Below are 10,998 nucleotides of genomic sequence, written 5' to 3'. Positions count from 1 at the left end.
TCACCCAACTAGACTTAAATCTAAGACAAAGAAGATGGTTGGAATTGATAAAGGACTATAATCTGGATATCCAGTATCATCAGGGCAAATCCAATATCGTAGCAGATGCCCTTAGCAGGAAGGCTCATTGCTACAACCTCAAATTTCAGAAATGAAGGCCAGAGCTACTTGAGGAAATTCAACGACTAAACCTCCAAATAGTTAATGAAGGTTGTGTCAATACCTTGATGGTCCAACATACCTTAGAAGGCCAACTCCGAAAAGCTCAGGAAGAAGATGAAGAGCTACAGAAAATCAAGATCCAAACCGGAGAAAGCAAGGCACCTGGATTCCGAGTAAATGATCAAGGAACTTTATGGTACAAGCATAGGATCTGTGTTCCTGAGAAAGGAGAGTTTAGGAAACTCATTATGGACGAAGCCCATAACTCCGCCTATTCGATCCACCCTGTGCCGACAAAGATGTTCCTAGAGTTAAAAGAGAAATACTGGTGGTCAGGGATGAAGAAGGGAATAGCTAAATTTGTCGCATGCTGTGACATATGGCAGAGAGTTAAGGCAGAACATCAGAAACCAGCAGGATTATTGCAACCACTCCCTGTCCCAGTTTGGAAGTGGGATGAAATCAGGATGGACTTTGTTGTAGGATTACCCCGTACTAAGAGAAGACATGATTCCATATGGGTCATAGTAGACCATCTGACCAAGGTAGCTCATTTTATACCAGTAAGAATAACTTATGGAGGAGACAAGCTAGCACAGTTGTATGTTAATAATATCCACAAACTTCATGGCGTCCTAAGTAGAATTGTATCAGACTACGTTCCACAATTCACCGCAAGATTCTGGAAAAGCCTACATGCCACCCTTGGGACCAAGCTGGATTATAGCTCAGCCTATCACCTGTAGACTGATGGTCAGACAGAAAGAGTGAACCAAATCCTAGAAGACATGCTAAGAGCTTGTGTGCTCACGTATGGGAAAGATTGGGAGAAAAGTTTATCTTATGCGGAGTTCTCTTATAACAACAGCTATCAGACAAGTCTGAAGATGTCACCCTTCGAGGCATTATACGGGAAAAAGTGCAGAACCCCTTTTATGTGGTCTGAGGTTGGAGAACGCTGTCTCTATGGGCCAGCTTTGATATAGGAGGCTGAAGAGCATGTAGCTAGAGTAAGGGAAAATTTGAAAGTAGTTCAAAGCAGACAAAAGAGTTATGCCGACACTAGGAGGAATCTTGAGTTCGAGGTGGGAGATCTTGTATATCTGAAGGTATCACCGATAAGAGGCACACGAAGATTTCGAATTCGAGGTAAACTAGCACCCCGGTACATTGGACCTTACAAGATACTAAACAGGATAGGTGTCGTGGCATACCGTCTCGCACTTCCAGAGGAAATGGCGGACATTCATAATGGCTTCCATGTATCACAATTAAAGAAGTGCTTAAGGATTCTTGAAGAACAAGTACCGTTAGAAGTGATGGACCTTCAACTGGACCTACGGTACCAAGAGCGGCCAATAAGAATATTAGATACAACAGAGCGACAAACCAGAATGTCAGTGGTCGATTCTGTCAGGTGCAGTGGAGAAACCACACTGAGGCTGAAGCTACTTGGGAGTGTGAGGATGATCTCAGGAAGGAGTTCCCATACCTCTTCAAAGAAGAACCTCAAATCTCTAGGACGAGATTTTCCTAAGTGGGGTAGGTTTGTCAGATCCCTGATTTTGCCCCCCTTCTCTCTCCTTCTCTCTTCCTCCTCTCCCTTCCCCTCCCCATGACCCCACCGCCCTGCCAGCGTGGCATCGCGCCATCCCATTGCCATACATCATAGGCAGTCCTCGTGCCCCCTGCAGTCGCCTCGCACCCCACGCCGTCGCCTCGTGCCCCCGCATCGCCTCGCACCATGCGCTGCCTCGCCGCTCGCGCCTGTGCAGACGCCGGCACCTTTATAAGGGTGAACAGCTCATGGATTTCCCCCAATCCACACCTCCGCCCTCTCCCTCACCTCCACCGCCCTCTCCCTCACCTCCGCCACCTCTCTCCCTTCCACTCCAAGCACCGCCACCACCGGTGAGCCCCCCGTTCTTCTCTCTCTCCCCCCTCTTTTCCCCCTTTTGGGCGTACTTGGGTCCCCCGCTGTCGCCGGCTGCCGCTTCCCGTTGCCAGATGTAGCATTTCATCACTAGCCGAAGCCCTCGCCTCCCCGCCGGCTGGATCCGGCTGCCACCGCTTCAGTCTGCTGGTCGACGAGGTCCGCCGCCAGCCTCCGCCGGCACGCCACCACCGTGTCGCCCCCTTCCCCTCTCCCTCTTGCCCCCTCTCGTTCTCCCCATCGGATTAGCTTGGCCGGCTCCTCTCTTCTCTCTCTTTTATCCCTCTCTCTCTTCCAGACATTCAGGTCCCACAAAACCGAGCCGAGCCACCATAAAACTGATCCGAGCCGCCGCAACCAAAACTGAGCTGAGTCACCACAAAACCAAGCCGAGCCGCCGCAACCAAATCGAGCTGAGTCACTCAGCTGAGCCGAGCCATCAAACTAAGTCCATCCGAGAGCCCAGCCCCGAGCCAATTCAAACAGAATACTTCCGGAATATTCCCCCTTTTCTTTTTTCTGATTTTCTCTCCCGGCAAACTTTCAAAGCCTGTTTCTCCTCCGTCCTAACCCCATTTTCAACGATTGTTCCATCGATATTCATCTAAATTCGAGATAAACCCAATCATTTCATAATTTTTGTAAATTGTTTAGTCTTTGTTTTAATCATTTGATTGATTGTGTGCACCTTATCATTGTTGCTATTGTTAGAGGAAGGAGCATCCGAGGAAGACCCCGAGGATCCGTAGTTTGAAGAAGGAGCAGACGAGGACATCAATGAAGGCAAGTCCTACAACCGTTGATCATATTGATCCTATGTTTTCAAATACAACCCGTAGAGCCATTGTTTCAAACAATAGGAATATGCATGATTAAGTTAATAGCTATGATTTTAAAGAAATGCTAGAATACTGATGACCTAGCTTGTTTATGGCTTGCCTTGATGTTGTTACCTTTATTCCGTTGAAACCCTAGAGGGTCCCCAACATCAACTATAATAATTGTTTGGATGAATGCTTGCTTACTAGCATGCTTAGTATTGCTTTGCTCAAAAGAAAGAACTAGATTATTTACATATGTTCATCATGCTTTTCGAAAATGTGAAGTGATGTGTGCTTGGTGAGTGTGCGTGTAAAACTTGCATTCTTGGGAAAAGCTCTAGAGTAATGTTGACGAGGGTGAGTGAGGTACCCCACAAAGGTGGGAACTATCTTGGGCAAGGTTCGTCTTTGTGGTGTTATTGCTGGGAGACTCTTGCCTCGGTCGTATAAGGACCGGTTCGCTGCGACATCTTACCTAGTATCCACTCATACAACCACATAGCCTGAATGGGCAGGACTTGACCTAACCCCTCCGACTTAATTCAGTACCCACCCGGAGACCGGTAGTGGCAATGGGGACCAGGAGAAAACTTGGGTGGTACGTAGACCAAGGTCCGGCTGGTGATATTGTTAACGCTATGTCAAAGCCTTAGGATTGCTAAGTGGTCCTTCCTGTGGATCTTCTAAGGCCTTTGATATCTTAGTGCCCTATGGGTGGATATTGTGACTACATTATAAGGTCGTTGCATCTCGTTATGATAGCTCAACCAGTTGCTAAGGTGGGAGCCTGTGCATATCTTGTGGGTAAAGTGTACAACCTCTGCAGAGTGTTAAACCTATCCGGATAGCCGTGTCCTCAGTCAAGGACACGCTATGGTTTGATCACAATGATTAGCTTTTCGGCGTGAGTACCTCCTTGGTGTGTGAGTGGGCAGTGTGCCCGTGTTTTCGAAAAGAAGGGTTTGGCTTTGTGCCCTAAGCATCTTGAATTATGTGTCCACGAGCAAAAGACTTGTGGGAACTAGCGGGATGCAAGTATCTCCCCAGGGCCATCAACCCCCATAAGCTCAACTTACGTGTTCTCTTCAGAAATGCTTTTTAAGGTAGTGTTTGCAAAATGAACCTTGCATCAAAAACTAGCTTTCTGCAAAACCTAAAAGACTCTATAGCCTTATCCTTGATGTACCCATATGCATCTAATATTTCCCCTCTTGAGGTAGGACTTGCTAAGTACCTTATGTACTCACACTTGCTAATTGTAGACCCAGATGATTTAGAGGCTGACTTCGTTGAAAGGGAAGATGAAGAAAAGAGAAGCTGGTTTCGTCTGCACTCAAACTGCATGTAGGGCATGGGTCTCTTTTGTGTTGTTTCCGTTGTGCTAAGAGGGTTTGTTTAATTATGCCTACGGGCCTTACTGTAGTGAACTCTGTGATGTACCCTACTATCATGCTTAATCGATGTATGTCTGTGATGTCTACTTCTGTTGGAAATTTGTGCGTACCAGCTACTGATCCAAGGACTAGTGTGAGCTACACAAGGTGACCCGAAGGAGGGGTCCGACATGAAGGGAGTAACACCTACTAGTGATGAGGGACTCGCTACTGGGTGTGACCCTAGCGCCAAAGGGTTTTCCTATGCTCGGACCATACGATGGCGACATACCACTCCAAAGTAAGAAAGCTAGAGCAACGCGCCATCGATTAGGAAGTCGCACACATCCCTGACAAGGACTACTTCCTTGGCCGATGGGCTGGTCTGTTTGGTCTCTTCTTGTGAATCCACCCTAATCGAAGACTTTGGAAAAAAATTCACACAACCACCCACCGCGGTCTCGAGCCAACATGGAAGGGATCCTCCGCTGGGAAACAGAACACCAAAGGCAACACCTTTGGAGGCAACGCTTCCCTCGGTGCTGTTGACCTTGGGTGGCCATCATGTGGTCACCCTGCTTAGTTTGGGTACGACCTAGGTGGATCAGATCTTGGACTACCTTCAGATTCAAGCAGCCCCTGACGATGATGTGTCAGTAGAAAGGGTCACGTGGGCAGACCACGAGAATCCTCCTAGGTAGAGGGACGCCTCTGCCACCAAGAGAGCAACGACTCTTTACTGAAATACATAGCTCAGGATAGGGGGAGCATAGCATTCCCTAACATCCTTAGAGGCATATGTGGAGGCCGAACCTCACACCGCCCTCCAGGATGCTTGCGAGCAGGTGAAACGGTGCGAGTCATGCTAGTACCACAATCGAAATGCGAACCTACTAGCCCATGCACTGCAAACCATACCACTCTCTCGACCTTTCGCTGTCTGGGGGCTCGACATCGTGGGACTATTCCCTCAAGCCCCAGGCGGTTTTAAATTCCTACACCGTGGCAGTCGACAAGTCCATGAAGCGGATCGATCCTGAGCCTGTTAGGGAGATTACCGCTACAATAGCAATTATGGTCCATGCGAGCGCTAGTAGTGCGGCTTGGCAGTCCAAGTTACATAAATTCGGACAATGAAACTCGATTCAATATTTGGGAATCGCACACTGGTCACCTCAAATGGCCAGCCATCCGGGCCTGACCAAGTGGCCGGATGAGGACGAAGATAAAAACTCAGGTGAAGAGCTCCACGAACGTGCTCTAAGGCTCGAGCAACCCGGTCCCAACAAGGCCTCAGGCGCCGCCACGACCACTAAGCGTGGGAACAACACTAGTCATGGGTGACCTCGACTTGGGTTCAGTCCAAGGCTGGGCAAGTCATAGTAGGCTCCTCCCGGGGAGGGAGGGGTGCTCCAAAGAGACCTACAGTTCCCCAGCCTGACGGGGTCAGGTTAGCTAGGGTGGTCGGTCGCAAATTACACGACCCGCGAAACGTCGATCCTGTGTATGAGGCTGCTCGATGATGAGCCTATTTTTTTATTTTGCAGGACCTTCCGAATGAGCATGGACATTACTTGTAAGTGTTTCAAATCAAAGAAACCAAGCTTTCTGTGTTTTCAGGACTTCACGAACAAACGCGATCTCCCAGCAAATTGTAAGCATTTCCATTTCAAGAACTTGACCACTGATCGGCAATTGCTTCCGCTGACCTGATAGTCAGGGGGCAAGAACAATTAGGATATGTGATTTGTTTTATTGTAGTCAGGTCTGTTTAGCCCACTCGCTCATGTTGATGGGATGAGATCCAAAGTTGACTGCTCGCACGCTGCTAGGGGATGGCGCCCGAGAATTAACGACCACAATGCCATGAGCCCTAACTCAGGTTGAGCGTTGGTCGCCACCGAAAGGCTTGTCGGGCTAAAGGTCACCCTTAGTGTCTGAACTTAGCTAGAGAGCAGGTCAACGCGATCCTCACTAGGCATTACGAGCACTCCAATTCTGCTCACTGCCCAAGCACAGAAAAAATCCACACAAAGACAAGTATCCTTCATTACAAAGCGATCACTCGAATGAGACACAGAGACTTGCTCTAGATGGCCTCGAGACAATACTATCAAGACCCAAAAATACCCCTAAGTGGGTTGAACTGGACGGTCCAAAGGCAGGAATGAATAGCATACAAAAATGAGTCGGCACAGGCGCCGAGCTCCTCAGTGGTCATCCTAGTGCCTTCAAAACCAGCACCGACTACTAGCAAGAGGTCCAGGTCAGGGAAGCGATCACGGATGCAGGAGAGGGCAAGACAGGCGTCGGAGACCCCGACCTCAAAAAGGTGGTCACGAATCCTCTGCTTGAGGCCTCCTGCCTCCTCGGAGGCTGCCAGAAACCACTCAATGTAACCGGTCACGATGTTCCTAAGTGTCGGGTGAACCTGAACACCGGCGAACCGATGCAAGGAGTTGAAGGGGGTAAAGGCCCGGCTAAGATGGTCGTAGAATCTCACTCACTGCTCGTCACTCTCCTTGCTCGGCTACTCTAGGTCTTTCTACGCTGCCGACAGATCCACGTAACAACGGTGAAGGGGATCACAAAATTCCTCTCTTTGCAGGATGCATTCCCTGGTCACCCACTCTAGATCCCTCTGACCGCGAGTAGCTCCTCCCTGTAGGCTAATCAAAAAGCAGGTCATAAGCCACACAAGAGTCGGCTAGTCGAGCCTTGCATGGGTAACCTGGGATCAGCACGTGGCTCAAGTGGTCAGAATAACACACCTTGACGGGAGGCTTCATTCGAATACATCACAAAATTAAGTTATAACCAAAATTTTTACTCCTGGGTGGCCTCCACCCGGAAGACAGAAGTCACATTTTCCATTGCTCCTTGACACTCCCACTGCAGCCTCTCTTCAGCTTCGAGTTTAGCGACCACGGCTCCCTCCCGGATAAGGTCCAGGTTGAAGTTGGGGTCACGACTATTGTAGCATTGGAAAATGTACTCCATAGTCGACCTCACCGCCTACGCCATGTCCTCTACACCCCTCATCGCCAAGATGGCTGGGAGCTAAGAAATTTTTTTTTGCTAGGACCTTGTTGGCATAGGCCCAAGCCCGAGCTGTGCGGCCGTCCTTCGGCTCGGTGGCTCCCTAGGGGATCCGTCAGTGCCTTGAAGGTGTACTGGAAAATGCTGAGGGCAGTGCGTTCATCCTCCTTAAGCTGGGAGTGCTCGGCAAAAAGCACGGAGTGCTCAACGGAAAGCGTAGCATTCTCCCGTTGGAGCTCGCTACACCTTTGCTGCAGCAAGTGCCCATTCTCCCTTTCTTGGGCTAGTTGTTTCTCCAGCTCGGCACACCTACTGGCCACCGCTTCCTTCTCTTCAATCAGTCTACGAACAGAAGCTGGGATACGGCTTACCAAAGCTTCGGAGGAGTCGTGACGGGAGTCGTAGGGGCTACCACGGGCCTACGGCAAACAACAAAGTTACTGAATCAGGAAGGAAAGGAAATCCAAAGAATCTATACCTACCCAATGAAACTTACCGCAGTGGTGGGGAGCTAAGCACAAGTCTGGTCCTCACAAGGCCGCCGGACTGACCGACCAGGGAAGACAACCCCACTAGGGGTCCGCCAGTACTCAGGGTTCCGTGAGCATATTTGGATGCCTCCACGATGGATGAGTTCTCCACCAGCCTATTCTGCGTGGACGCTTGGTCCATGATCGTCTGGTCGCGAGGTCTCTGGTCGGACCTAGCCTGGTCGGGGCAGGCCTGGCTTGTTTGGGTCTGGTCGCAGGGCGCCGAGTCTTGGCAGGTCTAGTCGGGCGCTATGGGTCAGCCTTCTGCTGACCGGCACCGCTCACAGAGCTGCTACCTGCAATCGCCACCTCACCCCGAGTAGACTGGTCACCTCCCCGACCTAACGGGTTGGTGTCATGACCAGGTCGGTGGGTGTTTGGGGCAGCGATAGGCGATGGCGAGGGCTGGTGGCCCTCACATTCAATCTCCCGGAAGGCCTCCTCGACCTTGTCGACTATCGGTCGCAAGACAACTACCTCGGGGAGACACTGGAAATAACTCGAGCCATGATACCATGACCAAGGAAAAGGCTCGAGTAGGAAATTTTGAAAAAATGTTAAGCATACCAGTCTCACCCGACTCCTCTCTGATAGGGGGAGCTCACACAGGGGGACAAACGGAGGGCCACCCTTCCTGGTGGCCACCGCCATCAGCGACCTGACCCGCAAGTCAATGACGTCATCATGAAGATCTGATCAAAGGGAATAAGACACCACTCGACCAACACATAATGCCAGAGGGAAGATTGTGATGTTATCTGCGGAGCTCTCCAGGTGTCATCATCACTCCCGATATACAGATATGCCAAGTGTGCTCTCTGTCGCACGGGACACAACCGGCGCTTGATTAAGTAGTGGACGACGTCCGACCCTAATAGGCGGGCTTTCATAAGCGTCTTGACTCGGCTGGCAAGGGATAACTGTTCAACGGTCGGCTTGGGGGAGCTCCCCTAACTCTCCACAAGACGTGCCGGCGCATCTGGCACACGGAGGTTGTCCAAGGAGTCATTGGTCGTTAGGTAGAACCACTCGTCCCTCCAGCCCGACCATGATGATTTGAGGTTCATCTCCAGTTAGGAGCTCGTGACACCGTCACAGAGACGAAAGCTGCAGCTCCTTGTGGCCTACCCGGGTTGCACCCTAGCCGTGTAGAAAAACTGGAAGAGATTAAGGCATGGCTCGATCCCAATGAAGTTTTCACATATGTGAGCAAAGATGCTCAACATGATGATGGAGTTGGAGTTGAGATGGAGGTGGCAGATGTCGTAGAATGAGATGACGGTAGTGAAGAACTCGGAAAAGGAGGGGATGAGACCCGCTAGGAAGAACGAGGCAAAGATTATGATCTCCCCTTGGCGAGGAGCAGGGACCTCCGCCCAGGGCAATATCCTGCAGATAGGCGATGCAGAAGTAGGCGATTCTCATGCATCTGCTTCAGCTTCGTAGCAGTGCACTTGGACTTGGGGAAGTCAGGCTCCTTTTCGGTGCACGGTACCATGGGAGCTCAATGGTGGTTTTGGTAAAAAAGACGGGATGAGGGGTCGATGGGCTTTGGCGCAGGGGCTTTGAGTGCGAAGGGGTTTTCGGGGGTTCTTCCTTTCAATTTATAAGATTGAATCGGTCCTGTCACCTTGAAATTCTGAGGGCCGTTTGGGGAACCAAAATTCCCTCAAAATCCGATGATCGTCAAGGTTTCTCTCCACCACAATCTCTCTCTGGATGGTTAACCTCCCATCGGGATGCAGTTTCCTAAGCCAGACAAGGTGGTTGACCATGTCGCCGACCACTCCCTGGGCAAAGCTCTTCTTCACCTAGGGTCTAAGTGGTACGACTGGGCCCGACCACAATATTACGAAGAATAGCTCAGATTATCACATCCGCGAGGGAGCTTGGGGCTACTGTCGATGTAAAGAATATAGGGGTCCCCCACTGGGATGGGCTGCAATGGTCAGTTTTTGGCAATATCCACTTTTGTTCTTTGGCTCATGACCCCTATGCGACCAGTCAATGCCAACGCAACCACGGTCAGGGCCCTTGCAGGTACTCATCTAGGCCAGTCAAACCTCATTTAATGGCACTACTCATGTCGTTTTCCTTCCCCAGGCAGTTCACTCCGGCTGAGGTGACACGATTGGCGCAGAGTTACCGTATCCCGTCTCGCAAACATTAATTGTTGCGGGACAGGCTCGCAGACGTGACACAGGGGGCACAACAGGACAGGGCTCGTAGACGTGACATGGCGCGCGTGGGAAGCCTGTAGTAGGACAGGGCAGACCGGGCACTTCGGGCGTGACAAACGGAGGTGCCGCCGATGGACGGGACGGGCGCCGCAGGGACCCAGGGCAGGCACAGCGCATGTATACTTGTAATGATTATTTATATCGATTTTCTAGGCAGGCATGGGTCTTTTTGTTGGGCCCACCTGTAGGACTTCTATCCCATGGAATATAAAGGGGATAACTTCTGTAAAGGAGGAGGATGGAGAAGAATACACATGATGTAGGGCTATTACCCCACGGGGGGCCTGAACCTGCATAACTCTAGTGTTCTTGAGCAACAAACACACACACATAACATAGGCACACCCAAAATGCCGATCACGCACCCACTGTCCAGCATAGCCCAGAATCATTATCAGAGATTTACCCTCGACACTGTACTATGACGTGATCTAAAGCAGGTCTGAGACCAAGTCGCAGGAGGTGGCCAGGGTGTTGTGCAGGGTGGAGGCGCATGGGCAGGCAACAACATATCTATGCAAGATGATTCTACGACGACAGATGGGTTTAGTGATGAGCCGGGCAGATAATTCATGGCAAGTGTGAATAGTTTGGTATTTGACAAGGCGAGATCGAAGTTTTGCTTAAACGTTGAATGATTGGTGTATCGCGCGAACATGCACGAGATGCGCATGTGTTAGAGGACAACAAGAGGTCATAGACACAAGGTATGCAGGTACTGGAGCACAACAGAATGTCACAGATGGTGATGAAAATTGCAACAGGCGAAGGAGGAGAGGCAGTGGACCGATTAGCCAGACCTCAAGCCGGTGTTACGGTGCTCGGTGATGAGCACAGGTTATCGACGATGTTTGGTCATGATACGTGTGACGACTGATAACAAATTCGATTATGGTTGTG

Source organism: Phragmites australis, chromosome 5 (assembly GCF_958298935.1).
Source record: "Phragmites australis chromosome 5, lpPhrAust1.1, whole genome shotgun sequence".
NCBI classification, from domain to species: domain Eukaryota; kingdom Viridiplantae; phylum Streptophyta; class Magnoliopsida; order Poales; family Poaceae; genus Phragmites; species Phragmites australis.
Note: the sequence above shows the minus strand (reverse complement) of the source record.